Source organism: Girardinichthys multiradiatus, chromosome 21 (genome assembly GCF_021462225.1).
Source record: "Girardinichthys multiradiatus isolate DD_20200921_A chromosome 21, DD_fGirMul_XY1, whole genome shotgun sequence".
In the NCBI taxonomy this organism is placed as follows: Eukaryota; Metazoa; Chordata; class Actinopteri; order Cyprinodontiformes; family Goodeidae; genus Girardinichthys; species Girardinichthys multiradiatus.
In genome coordinates this window covers 30,055,259-30,070,600 of record NC_061813.1, presented here as the reverse complement: position 1 = coordinate 30,070,600, position 15,342 = coordinate 30,055,259, and the positions used below count along the sequence as shown (strand labels likewise).

General features: G+C 38.4%; 1 long non-coding RNA gene across 3 annotated transcripts in view; it reads right to left on the bottom strand.

Annotated features, from left to right (window-relative positions):
* Window positions 1-11,322: 11,322 nt before the first annotated feature.
* LOC124857775 overlaps window positions 11,323-15,342 on the bottom strand; it is a 68,157-nt gene continuing 64,137 nt past the window's right edge. For all 3 annotated transcript variants that reach the window (XR_007035677.1, XR_007035678.1, XR_007035679.1), the window contains one exon: window positions 11,323-12,965. This is a non-coding gene — a long non-coding RNA (uncharacterized LOC124857775). The remainder of the gene's footprint in view (window positions 12,966-15,342) is intronic.

Sequence of the window (15,342 nt, the reverse complement as noted above, 5' to 3'; positions counted from 1 at the left end):
TATATGTTTTACTTTGAAGTGTTTGAAGACATTATCAATCAGTTTTTTTATCAATATAATAGGTAGAGCTTATAAAATTGTAACATTTTCAGTCAAAAAGCATCTCTGGCAATATAGTGCCATGCAAAAGTATGTGTGCCCCTTTTGTTTGAAAATTGTGCCATGCATTTGTATTTAGCAACTTTTAGTCTGATACCCCAAACTAACATCCATTGCAACCAATTGTCCTCAGAGGTAACTTAATTAGTAAATAGCATCCTCCTGTGTGTAATTTAATCTACATATGATTAACTGCTTTGTCTCTCTCACATAAAATCTCAATAAAATGCATTGAATTTTGTGGTTGTAACGTGACAAAATTGTGAATAAGTTCAAGGGTATGAATAATAATTCCAGTCTCCATAACTTAAAAATAATAGAACGTTTCTGAATGTCTAAAACTTGCTCATTTATCTGCGTCTTACACATCGGAACATGCCAACATGAATTTACAGTGATCTGAAGAATCAGCTCGTACCACCAGCTGCACACAGACATCTCACTGCTCTGCTGATAATAGGATGTAATAAGCACAACAACTTAATTATGCCACATAATGCAGATGACTAGCACGTCTCAATAACACAGGGGGAGGTCTTGCAGGAAAATGGGGTCCATCGCCAGTGGGATGGAGACCTCCTGACTGTGACGCTGACACATTCACCCACATCAAATCGCACAGCAGACAGAAACCGGGCCATTGCCGTGAGCAAGGAAGCGTTGAAGACCAAGTAACAAACTCTGTGGGGCACCAGTGCACACAACAGCTCATCAGAAAATATTAAACTACCAAGACTTAGCTTTAACGTGTTTTTATTTGATCAGTTTTAAAGTATAGTAAATTCCGGACTACAGAGCGCACCTGATTAAAAGCTGCATGCTTTCATTTTAGAAAGAAAACCAATTTTGTACTTGTACAGGCCACACCAGATGTTAAGCCGTGGGTGTCCCACGTTGTAATATGATTTACACAGAAAGATATTACACGTGAGGAATTTTAAAATTTTAACTTAATCCGTATGGTAATATAAAAAAATGCATATTGCAAATGCCCTTAGGTGTATGAATGAGTGTGTGCGTGGTTGTTTGAGTGTTGCCCTGCGATGGACTGGTGACCTGTCCACGGTGTACTGTTATGGCTTGCGATATAGAACCCCAGAATGCAGACAAGCAGGCAGCGTGATGGTAAGTGCAAAAATGATTTAATAAAAAACAAAAACTCACTCTCAGAAGAGGCAGGAACAAAACAATAAACTGACAGGCAGGACAGGCTTGGCATGAACCACAAAGCAAGACAAGAGCATGATTTGAGAACAAGACATGATATGAGAAATGTTTCCGCCATGACTAACTGAACAGGTGTGTATTTATGGAGTGAAAACCAGGTGGAGCAAGGAGACTGATTAATAGGTGCAGGTGATCCGAAATAACAGAACAAAACGTGGCTGGAGCAAAACAGAGACTCTTGAACACAAACTAACAGAAACTAGAAAAACATGAAGCAAAAGCATAACCAGATCCGAAAACCAAACTTGACAAAACATGAACAAGACGACAAAACTAAAGCATGACCAGGAAAATAAACAGAAACATGATTCAAAACTTTAACTGTGAATAAGACCAACAAAAACCCAGAAACCAAAAACCAAACAACCCCAAATCATAACAGTGTACCCCGCCTCTCGCCCATAGACTGCTGGAGATAGGCAACAGCTTCCCCGCGACCCACTATGGAATAAGCGGTAGAAAATGACTGACTGATTTTGCAAATGCTTTTTTTCGAACAGTGACTGTAACACGGCTACCTTTAAATATACGTACGTTATCAGTAACACAGAAATCTCGTTGCGTATGCTTTTTTACTGAACAGTGCACGAACAACATTCCAATATCTCCAAACTGATATGCACTGCAGCCTACCAGGTCAAAAGTCATTGATCGCCTTCTTCATCTTCTTCCTGCGCACTGAAACCATCAAAGTCCTCTTCTTCGGTGTCCGAATTGAACAGCCTCAGGATCTCGTCACTCACTTCAGCCTCTTCATTGACGCTCTCACTTGAACGTCCCCTTAATCACGCAGCAGTCCAGCCTTTCGAAACCCGATGGTGATTTTCCATGTTGATGAGGGTGTATGTAAATGACTGATTTACAATACCGGTTATTGAATTGTGAAAGTGCTCTTTGATTTATCGCACAAGTTCATCAGACCTCTTTGAACTACTCATCAATTTGATTGGTCTACTGTTACCAGGCAAAATGTTTTTGGCGGCATGAAAAAAAACATGCATTAGTTGCACCGTTGTATAGGCCGCAGTGTTCAAAGTGTGGGAAAAAAGTAGCGGTTTATAATCCGGAATTTATGGCAGTTAACTTATGCTTGGTTCCAGCATGAAAATAAATGAAAAATGATGGGTAAGAAGAGGTTCAGTGTATTTTCCAAACTGTGTTGCTTTAATTCAGCAGCTCTTGACATGCTGATATTCATGTGTTATGTTTAAAGTGGACATATTGTGCTGTTAAATCCTTCCTTTTCATATTTAAATCATTCAGTTGTGGTCTATATAAAGTGCAACTACTATGCTTTGGTCTTCATGATGCTGTTTTTGTCATGGTTTGGAGTGTGAGTTTGTGGGATGATGTGTTTGTTTATCTGTTGCCTGAGTTGCAGATCTTTCTCCTGGGGTCGTGGTCCTGGCAGAGTGTTGCAGTCAAACCTGCATTCAATCTTCTAATCATCCTTTGAGTATATAAAGAGCAGTCTGACGACCACTCGATGCCTGTACTGGTTAGATATTAAGCCTATGCTAACCTTCTCTAAATCCTCTTGGCCAGTCTAATGTTTTCATGTTCTCCACGTCTCCAGAAACAAAGGCATGAGAAAAAGATTCACCTTACTGGGTCTTAGACACCTACAGCAGATCCAACAGATCCTCCAGACCCAAGACACAAACCTTTCTGAGCCATTTTCACATCCTTCTTAGTACCTCCAGGATAACTCTTCAGTTTCCACCATCTCCGGCATCTCCTTCACCTTTGAGTCCTCTGCTGTCCCATTTACCTGCTACTCTGCAACACTCACTTCTCTGCAAAGCCTGCAGTATCTCACCATCAAGCCAGACTGGAACCTCTCTCTCTGAGCCAGCTCTATACTGCAGACGCAGGAAGCTTGAGCTCATTCTCTTTCCCAAACATCTCCTTCAGTCATATCTCCTTGAGATCAACCTCACTATCCTTCCTATACAGAACCAGAACAGCTAGAATACCAATCACCATCTTTTCATTAACAATTTGAAATCAGTTTCTCTGTCCTGAGTGGTTTTCCTGCATGTGGGTCAGAAAATTACCTGCAATTGTGACACATTGTTTACCAATGTTTTTACAACCCTCTGAGGCCTTCACATGCAGCTGTAATTACACTGGACTTAGAATAAGTCTGTAGGAAATGTTTTGATTATTTTTATGGAAGTCAGAGTTAAGGTGGCTGAATACAAAAGTATGACACAAATTTTGAAAAGGAAGTATCATTTTTCGTCCACTTCACATGGCCTGTCACATAAAATTTCAATAAAACACACTGAATTTTGTAGTCATAATTTGACAATGTGGAACAGTTCAAGGAGTGTGAAAATGTTTGCAAGGCCCTGCATGGCCTACAGTAGCCACATTACATCTATCATAGTGGACTTTCGCCCATTCTGACTTTCAGTGAAAACAGATTTGCAGCATATCACACGTTTATATAGTTCTAAAGCTTGCAAAACACGGAAAAAAGTAAACGAACAGTATCTTTTGATCTGAACCTGTTACTGTAACCCCAGGTTATAACCAATAATGTGTCGTTTCATGTCTGAAACTAAAGAGCCAAACTAAATCCTCCTCATATGTATGGGTTGTGGGAATTTCAAGCCCCGAACCTGGTCATTAAATCTCTCGTAATGAAACTTAAGCCTCACCTTGGAACAGGAACAACCCCAGTAAAAACAATAAGAAAGAAATGGAAAAAAAGGAAAATCCTCGCTTCACTAGAAAGTATTTCCACATCAACATGTTTTAGCTCAGGTACGAACAAACAATATTCCTGTTACCAATGACATCTATTCATCTGAGCTCTAAAACGCCTCATTCAGAATACCATAAAGCTAATGTGTGTTTATATGCACAGAAAACCTCCTAAAAAATATGATAAACTGAGCTAAACATGAATTAAACAAACCGAAACCTTATGTGGGCAAAGCTCCCTTTCCTCCTCTGGACTTCTCTCTTTTTTTCTGCCTGTAATGCCCTCCTTATAGAAAAATGCACTAGGTGCAGGGGACCAATACATTCACATCAGCATAGGTGCTACATGCGAGAGCTGCTTGTTTGATCTCTGCACGGTGCTTGTCTCCAATAAATTAACCAACAATTGAGGGTATTTCGTTCAGCTAGAGCCTGTTTGTGCAGGCACCATTAACTGGTTAAATGCAGGTATTTATGGGGAAACGCTTGCTTTGTCCTCACCAGATCTCTTTGTAGAGGCTAAGTTCACAGTGCAGGGGTCCTACTTAAAACTGCTGTGACTCAGTACCCGATGATGAACTTTCAGGGGAAACTAGAATAACATATTTAATGAACACATTGCAGAGGTGGAGGAGGTTTTTTTTTCCACTTCAAAGGGCCCCTTATATATGAATGAAAGGCACTCATTGCAATCAGGAGCCCCCTGCATTGCATTTTTTTAAATGCATTAGTCTCTTTGCAGTCTATAAAGGTGGAACTTCAATACTCAGTCCAGATGCAAAAAACAAAATACATTTAAAAAGAAATAGACACCTTCATTTGTCCTGGTAAAAAAGTTGTTTGAACTATAGCTGTCCACGCCCCCTCAGATTTAAGCTGTTGCTGTATGCAAAGACCCACAGACCCACCACTTCCCTACTTTGCTAATATTTACACAATTGTTCATTTTCCGTAAAGATAAAAATTATGGTTTCACCTCCTCACACACAGTTTCCTTAAGTTTCAAAACAAGGAGGCCGCCAAGCGGTTTTTTTAAAATCTAAGTTAATAACAGACGTGAGGTCATTGCCCAACATCCCACTACCGGTGGACAAAATGTCCTATTCACCCACATTATGCAGAGATTTCCATCAGGAGGTTGGGGTTTCAAGTGTCATTTATTATGGTAAACAAGTGTTTAACCCTCTGTTATGTAGGCAGGTGGTCTATGATGTTTTTAAAGGCATATTTTTTGTCACTGTGCAGTCATATTCAATAGATTACAACATAAATTATTAATTATAAATTATTTCAGTAACCCAATTAACTAAGTCAAACACATTATATTGATTAATTACACAAAGACTGATGTTTTCAAGCTTTAATTTCTTTTAATTATGAGGATTTGTTGCTTACTACTGAAAACACATTTAAGATTAGAATATTACATCAGACCAATAAAAAAGCATTTGAATACCAAAATGTGGGTTTAATGAAAAGTATGTTTAGTACCTAATGAAAGGTTATTTTCAAATGATACTTTTAACAAGCCTAATCAGAACACTATTGTAATTTACTGAATATGACTATATTTTAAAGTCCATAAAATGATCAGTGTTTAGATTATCTGTTTGCCCTAAACATCAGCTAAACAGTGGTGCATGGCTCAACAATGTAACAAAAAGTTACATGTTGGTATTTTAGTGGATTACCCCTCTCCTACAGTGCCTTGCAAAATAATTTTCACCTCTTTGTCATGTTACATTTTCTGTAACAAACCAACAAAGAGTATCGAAGGATAAATAGATTTTAACAATTTTTTTTACAAATAGAAATCTAGAAAATGTGCCGTTTTGCAACCTGTTCCTGATTGAGTCCAAGCTAGCTTTAGCACTTAGCATCTTTACTCAATAGTAACTTTACAAACTTTGCAAACAAACTTTGTAATGTTTCACAAGAGGAGGTCCCAACAAAAATATTGTTAGATACAGCACTGTTGTAGATGGCAGGAGAAAAAATAACAGCTGAACTGGAATCTTCACTGTCATTTGTGTTCATGTACAAGCCAGTTAGCTAGTTAGCATTGCAGCACAACTAACTGATATAGAAAGTTGTAAAACTAGCAGTTTAAAATTTTTATGAGTGATCACTAAAAGGTTGTGTAATTGTTTCTGATCCGTCTATGTGCTTAAGATTATTATTAGTGCAATACGTTCAGTGGGTTTTAATGGTGTTGCTGATGTTTTAATATTAGCAGTCTGAAGCTATTATAATAAAAGTTCATCTTCAGCAATGGGTAATATTTTGTCAGTGTCTATATAATGGCACTTCTGTGTGGTGCTAAAGCCTTAGCGTTTTGCTGTAAACATACACTCACCATCCAGTTTATAAGGTACAACTGTGTTAGTGCCTGGTTAAAAACCCTCTTACCTTCAAAACTGCTTAATTCTTCAGGACGTATTTGACAAAGTGTTGGAAATATCGATTTTATGAACTAGTATAGATTTTGGTCCATACTGACATGGTGCAACTTTTTCATGATGTAAATCTCCTGTTCTTGTCACTTTCAAGAAATCGGTTCAAGATAATTTGAGCTTTGTGGCAAGTAGCATTATCCTTCTGGTAGTGGCCATCAGGAGATGGGTACACAGTGCCCATAAAGGGATGGACATGGTCAGCAACAATACTCAGGTAGGCTATGGTTTTCTAAATAATGCTCCGTTGGTACTAAGAGCTCCAAAGTGTGCCAAGATAATATCCCCTACACCATTACTACCGCCACCAGCCTGAAATGTTCATACAAGGCAGGATGGATGGCAAATTCTGACCCTACCATCTGAATGTTACAGCTCAAATCAAATCTCGCTAGAAAACGTTTTCCAATTTCCAATCCACCTTGAGGCTATCGCCTAGCAGAGTACACCTGCCACATCTGATCTTCATCTGGCTCATCAAGCAATCTGGATTTAAGGAGCTGCCTGCCGTTCACTAAACACCTTAGTGTCAATCAGTAGTGGTTGTCCCAAACCTCCTTATGCTCTGTTTTAATGTTAAACTCCCAGATATTTACCTTACCTTCTCTCTGTGTTTTATAAAGTTTAACATGTGTGATCAGTCTTGCTGCTCCTTCCAACACCCCCTGGAAACTAAAGCACCGATATTCTACTAACCTCACTGCAGGGACCTTTAGCAACTGTGGAGAATTTGCCACAAATCACCCATCAAAATTGTCAGTCACAACACCCACCTTCATACCGCTAATCATTTACGGTCAGCATTCTTTTCACATCTCTACTCCTCCTTGCAGACGCTTCCTGGAACAATAAGTCGAGCAGCCCATCAAGATCAGAAGCATCTCCATTATGTTTTTCAATTAGCAGTTTAAACCTCTCCTGTGCTCCCAGAGAGTTATTTTGCCTGTGAGTCAGGAAATTATCTCAAATCCTGACAGTATCTGCTTCAAGATTCCATCTGCTTAGAAATTGTATTCCACACTCCTGGGTTATAATTAATTTAATTTAATTCAATTCAGTTTATTTATATGGCAACAATTCGTGACACGATGTTTCTTTCCAAAAAAAGTCAATTTAATCCAATCATACAGAAAGATTCAAAGTGAATTACATACATTTCAAATTGATCTAACAATGCAATCAGGTTCTGTTTATTATTAGAATTGGTTAAAACGTTTTCTACCTAAGCAAACCCAGCAGATTACATCGAGTTACTGACCTGCAGCAATCACCCCTCCTGGACTAGCATGTAGAGACAGCATGCTGTCGCTTGCATTGTGTGCAAGTGGTTATTTGAGGTACTGTTGACTTTCAATCATTTTGAACCAGTCTCCCCTTTGCGGTCATCTACAAAGTCATCTGTCCACTGTCTTTTGTACCATTCTCTGTAAACCAGATGGTTGTGTGCGGTTTTTTAAATACTTTGACCAGACCAGCAGTAAAAAGGGAAAAGATACCATACAATTATTCTCAAAACTAAATTCTGCTGTGCTTTCATATACTCCTAGAGTTAGCTTTGCTTGGTCTAAGATTGGAAGGAGAATGTCTGTCAAGAATACCAAAGGATGTTTTTAAAATGTCAACTGCTTGTCAATTTCTGGAGTGTCCCCAGTTGGTGTACCTGCTGATAATGATTTACTGTTTCTGACATGTTGAGAGTAGAAATAAACTGTGTCATGGAATGGAAAAGGAAGTGATTTCCAAGGAAGTTCATGAGTCATAACTACAAATAGCCATAAAGACTTGGAACTGTGTGCTACTGCTGTACATCTGAAAGCATGTGCAAAATGTCTGCTTGTTGGTGATGCAAATGTATCTCTGTCAACGTGTGCATGCATGTTTCTGATGTGTCACTGAAACATGAGCCAGCCGTGCATCCCAAAAAGAAATGGAGGGCTGAGTGATACACAGCTTCTTGGTAACTAGAGTTGCTGCAGGGAAAGATTGTCTAAGTTAAGACACAACCATCCATGTTTACACACAAACATGCACAGGTGAGATTTATGGCGCTGTTTCTTCGGAATTTAAAGCCGGCTCAATATCTCATACAGATCATCTTAAAACTTTAAAAATAGACCAAAATGATGATAGTGTGAATATGTGATTACATAGAGCTGAGGGTTATTTTATAGGGTAAGCTAAACAAGTGCAGCAAAGTTCAGTAGGAGGCGATATTTATACACAGAGGTGTAATTATTGATGCAAGAACCAATTATAGCAACAAATACAGTTCACCATATTACACATTTAATACCAATAATTTGTTTTGAAATTAAAAGCTGTGGCTCAGTAACATAAGCCATTTTTAAAATATAGTAGCATTGTGTTTATATTCAAGTATAATGATTTGTTTTTCAGATAATAAAAAATCTAGCTTTACTTTTAGTAAAAAAAATTCATCCATCCATCCATCCATCCATCCATCCATCCATCCATCCATCTGTCCAAATAGCATCCTGATCAAAAGATCATCTCTGCTGACTCTTTTTGAAGCAGTGTCTAGTCCGACGCCCCACCAGCTGATCCAATCCCAATCTTTAAGAGTGAGTCCAACCACCATACAGACAAAACAGTTTTAAGCCACTTGTGTACAGGATCGTGTTTTTGAGGTCATGCTCCATATGTGACCATAGGCAGAGCAGTAAATTGAGCAGCATTAAACATTGCCAAAATTAGAAATGTCTTATTCAGGAGTGATGCTGAAAAACTAGTCCATGCATTTGTTAATTCAAGGCTGGACTATTGTAATTCTTTACTATCAGGATGTCCACAAAATGCAGTTAAATGCCTTCAGCTGATTCAAAATGCTGCAGCAAGAGTCCTGATGAAAATTAAAAAGATAGATCATATTTCTCCTATTTTAGCTTCCCTTCATTGGCTCCCTGTTAAATCCAGAATAGAATTTAAAATTCTTCTCCTCACATATAAAGCCCTTAATGATCTGGCTCCATCATACATCAGAGATCTGATTGTTCCATACGTTCCTAACAGAGCACTTCGTTCTCAGACTGCAGGTTTACTGGTGGTCCCTAGAGTCTCTAGAAGTAGAATGGGAGGCAGATCCTTTAGTTATCAGGCTCCTCTCCTGTGGAACCAGCTCCCAGTTTTAGTCCGTGAGGCAGACACCCTGTCTACTTTTAAGGCTAGGCTTAAAACCTTCCTTTTTGATAAAGCTTATAGTTAGAGTGGCTTAGGTTATCCTGAGGTATCTCTGTAGTTATGCTGCTATAGGCTTAGGCTGCTGGAGGACATAATGATCACTTTCACCCTCTCTGCTACATTCTCATTCTACTCTCCAATTTATTTGCTGTTATTTCAGCTTTTAACTTTATGTTCTCTCTCTGTTTTGTCTTTTCCTAGAAGCTGCATCTGGCCTGACTCTGTGTTTAGCTGTGGCACCTTCCTGGAGGGGGCATCGGGGGCAACCTAAAATTGTTCTAGAATACAAATGTATGGAGTGTGTGTTACAAAATGGGGAGAGGAACTGACTAACACTATGATTATGGAAGCACAAATACACAACACATTGTAGCTTGTTGCAAAAGCTATATATCACATATTGTACCTGTACAATCTGTGTTTATGGGCTGTCAGTTTTTGCATATAAAATACAGCCTTGAGTTGGAAACATCTCTGATGCAGCATCACTTTCATGACATTGAAGGTAAGTGACAGTGACTGGAAGTTACCTGTAGGGGCACAAAACGCAGGAAACACGACATGCTTTCGTCATTCGTTGGGATTTGAGTTTCTGTGGGCAGATTAAGGGTCAGGAATATTTTGTTTAAAACTCATATTTTGATCTTGAACTTCACAGCAGGTCCCACAGAAGGTAAGGGTGAAGCGATGGATCTGTGATAAAGGGTGTGGAGGAGTGATGGTCACAGAGCGTCCTGTTCTGGCCTCTCTTGCATGCTGACAGTGGAATGACATCACTAGTGGGGGCCCCTTTGTTCCCCTTTTCAGGAGCGTTGAAATTTTGCACACAAAGACTGCGTGGCCCTCCTATCTCCACATCTGAGTGGACACAGCACTTTTGAAAATCCCTAACAAGATTAAACGGTGGCGCAATCAGCTGTCAGTCCACACAAACTGGATGTTTCTCAGAACTCCCATAGGATGTAAGCCCCGCTGTTCAAACTGAACACACAAAAGACACATCCAAAGCTGTAGCCCAATGGATGCAAAATGTTACAAAGCAAAAGAGCTTTGTATTTCACTATGAAAGAAAATAGCTGTGTTTTCCGATTTCTCTAAACTTTACCATAATTTCCAGTTATATAGACCCGAGCCATTGATTCTAATTTGGTTAGCAAATTTATTTTTCTTGGGTTTGTTTGAAATCTCATTAGTCTCAAGTCCTTCCAAATTAATGAAAACAGATCAAACTGACTAACAGTATTAAAGAGTCTATAATGATTTGATTTGACCCAACTTATAAATGTTGCACAGTGTTCTCTCAGTGCATGCATGGGATTTTTCTGAGCATGACTCCAAAGCGCTTTACACTACAATCTGTCATCCACCCATTCATACACACATTCACACAGACAGTAGTAAGCTACATTGTACCCAAAGCTGCCCTGGGGCAGACTGACAGAATTGAGGCCGCCATACAATCGGCACCACCGGGACCTCTGACCTCCATCAGCAGACAAGGCGAATGAAGTGTCTTGCCCAAGGACACAATGACTGAGATGCACTGAGTAGGGGTTACGGGTTACTGTAGCGCCACTGACCCACCTTAGCACAAAATAAAAATATGAAAGACTTGGCATGCATTGATGTCCAGCCTCTTTAATCTGATAAAATGACATAAAACACCACTCATTACCATCAGATGTCACCTGTGTGTAATAGTACAGCTAAAGGGGTGAGAAAAAAGTCGACAATGTGGTAAAATTTCTTTCACTTTTGCACAAGCCATGTTGGCGACATATAAAACTTTACCTACTAAAAGAATACGGTGAAGAGCCACAGGTAATTTCATTTTTACTTGTAGGTTTCAGAACTAAAAAAACATAAAAACATCTGCAGTTCAGGAGCCCCGTGCATCTCTGCCAGGAAAATATTAAATGGGTGCAACCAAACAGTTAGCACAGTTAAAAAACTACAAATAACAACAAATAAAACATTTCTTCTGTCATTGGTGTCTGTTAGAAACTCCTTAACAGCACAAATTTTTTAATAAACTGAAAAGAAGTGGACAAAGATATCAGCCTTGTGGTACACCTGTGTGAATAATAAATAAAAAGATTTCTCCACACTTATTGCTAACGATTGACAATATAAATTAACTTGTCTTAGAAAAATTTATCTTTGATAATTCCAAAATAAGAACGCCACGATTTAAAGTCAAATGACTTAATTTAAAACTAATAACAGCACTCTAGAAAGACTAGAAGGTAACACATTGTGTCACAGGTTGCAGACCTCTGGTATTTACAGTACATTTTCTCCAACCATGAATTTATAAAGAAGTCTGAATCCTTTAAACACAAAAGAGGCCGTTACTACTCTGCTTTCTCCATTCTCCATTGTCTTACATCAGTTCACCTTTCATAGCTTCAAATGTCTTCCTCTTTACCTTTGTACCAATCGGCTGAAACAGACAGGTGCCTGTTATTGCTGCCCTTGTCCAGATGTTGTTCAATACATTGTTAATTTCTCTAATAAACAAAGGAAAAGAGTGAAAGCTCTTCTCTCTGTGTGAAGAAATCAGTTTACAAATCTATTACAGATCATGACTCTCACACCAGGCCACATGGCGACTCTATATGGTACAGCATTTGAGTATTATATATGTATAATTCACAGTCCCCATTATGCACTGCACCAGTTTTCAATTCAGATCAGTTTATTTAAAAATAACACCAGTTCACAGCAATAGCATCTCAAAGCTGTCAAACTCACATGTAATTATATAGAATCCAATTGAATCCAAACTCAGTCCCAGTCAACCCAATTCATTTTAATACATTACAGTCTTCAGGTTTGTGAGCACAAACAAGGCATTTTGCTTCAGTTTCATTCGCTCACGGCGTACAGACATTAGGTATACATATATAAACTTTAAAGGAAACAGAATTAAGATAAAAAGGAACAATGTGTACAGGTACTCTACAAAAAAAAATTTGATTGTGAAAAAGTTCAATATTTTCTGTCACCCAGTTTAGAAAATAAACTCACATATAGATTGATTAGACAGTGAAATATTTCAAGCCTTTATTTCTTGTCATTTTGATGATTATGGCTTACAGATAATATAAACCCAAAGTTTTAAGGTTTAGGGTTGCACTGTGGTGCAGTTGGTAGCACTGTTGCCTTGCAGCAAGAAGGTCCTGGATTTGACTCCTGGCCTGGGGTCTTTCTGCATGGAGTCTGCATGTTCTCCCTGTGTATGCGTGGGTTCTCTCTGGGTACTCCAGCTTCCTCCTGCAGTCCAAAAACATGACTGTTAGGTTAATTGGTCTCTCTCATTTGCCCTTTGTCCTGTATGTTGCCCTGTGACAGTACAAGCTTTAGCCTTTACACCTTGTTGCCATACTATTCTAGTTTGTTTCAGATACTCATCGTTGTAGGGATTGCAGAAATGAAACGCCCTTGGTCAATTTTAGGGTTTTAACACAAACAGTATCATAACAAAAATATTTCCCTTCTTACAAATGTCTTCTGTTTTTGCTTCTGTCACACCTAAATATTTCAGATCATCAAACAAACTTTATTATCACACAACAATGGAGTGAGGAAATACAGCAAGCAGTTTTCCAGTTATTTAATTTATTAAGGGACAAACCTTTCCAAATACTATTTGGATTGTCTAGATGTTGACTAGGCCACTCCAAAACCTACATATAGTTTTTGTTTTTCAGTCAGACTTACTGGTGTGGTTTGGGTCATAGCCCAATTGGACATTGAGGTTAAGGTCATGATTTCTGGTATGGTGACCAGCTTTGTGCCTCTGTTACAAACAAGTGGATGGTTTGCTGGGACTCCCACCCCTCACAGAGTATGTGTCATGTATGTTTGGACTTAGAACCGAGTCACCCTGGGTCCATGTCATGTTCTCCTCGCGTTTTTGCAGTAATTGCTTTTTGCATTTTTCTACCTCAGGTCAGTCTTCTTTTGACACGTAAGTTATTTTTCAGCACTTTCTCACTAACTCATGAGTGGGTAGCAAAAAAGGTTGTTTTGACCACATCTAAATAGTCCAGTGTGGACATCTTGAGGTGACCTAAAAAATGGCATTTCTTTTGGCTGAATGTTCAACTCTGAAGTGTTACAACCACTATAAAAACCACACACGTGCCCCCAAATTAATCACATCATTGTTTATTAAACAAAAATGAATCAAAGAAATGTGTTTGACATCAGCTTCTAAATACAAAACCCAGAATCTTAATGCAAATGTAAACATTTGATTCAACATAAATGTCTATATCCAATATTTTTATTGCATTTGATAACTTCTAAACTGATGTTATATCCCAAACCACTCAAGGTTATTTTTAATTACATTCATCTTCCTTAAGAGTCCTTAAACCAGGTGGTGTAACAATCTTTGCTAACTTTGGTAACTGTTTATTGCTCATTTTTATCTGGTCGACTGGATTTACGTTTTTGTTTCTAGCTGCAAACATAGAACATTTGATTTATTTATACTTCCATATTAAATTTATATATTCACCAGTTAGAAAACCTTTAATTGGCCAACGTTGGATGATTTGCTTTAAGAATGAAGATAACTTGAAATGACTAAAGTGGTGGACTCCGTTGGAGACCATTCATATTAGCAGTGGATTTATGCTGAAGCAGTCTAATGCAGACATTAAGTTATTTGTTTCCATGTTATTTGAAAAAATGAAAAATTTCAAGTCTTTCTTTTTTTATTTTGATATATTTAAAGACGACCCTAATGAGGCGGCCATAAAAAAATGGCATCAAAAGTAAGTCAGATTCATTAAGCGGGATGAAAGGCAGCCTTTATTTTAAAGCGAAATGAAAGAACCATGGCTGCTTTTAGGTCATTTGTCACATGAGGTATTTTGAACCAGAACTCTGATTATTGGCTACTATTACTGAAAGGTATTTTTATGTGCAAAGCTGTTTTATGAAAAAGTGCCTAATGTAAATTACTGCTCTCACAGGGGCATGCTAATCTCTTTGGGGTCTCTTGCTGTTTAACCTCTGCAGTTTGAAGGTTAACAACACAGACAGCTGCAGGATCTAATCCGAGTCTTTGCATAATTTACTTAAGCAGAAACATGGAAGATCGTCAGAGCTGATGGTAAGATGGCTGGAGCTAAATACAGGGGAATCCTGGAAGAACATCAGTTAGAGGCTGCAGCAGACTTCAGGTTGGGTGGTATGTTTAGAGTCCTGCTGGAAGGACCCTAAACATACCACCAAAGCCGCAACAGAATGATAAAGATCAAGCATCAGAATTGTTTTAGGTCTGGTCTTAAATCTAAAGAATCTGTGTCAGTTTTTAAAATTGATGTTTACAGGTGCTCTCCATTAAATCTAACTGAGCTTAATGTATTTTGCAAAAGAAAAAATAAATAAATAAAAGGGGGAGATAAAACATCAGTTTCTAAATATACAAAGCTGGTGGAGACATACCTCCACTTCACAATTTGCTCTCCAGTGTGTTTGGGTCTAACATAACATAAGGGTCAGCATAATATAGGGGTCAACTTATGGCTCCCGAGTAGCATTTGTCTTTTTTAAGCTCTCCACATTGGCTCTTTCCAACTTTGGCCAAAAAAGTACATAAAAAATGAGTAAAGCTTTTAATATAAAGGTAATAAAA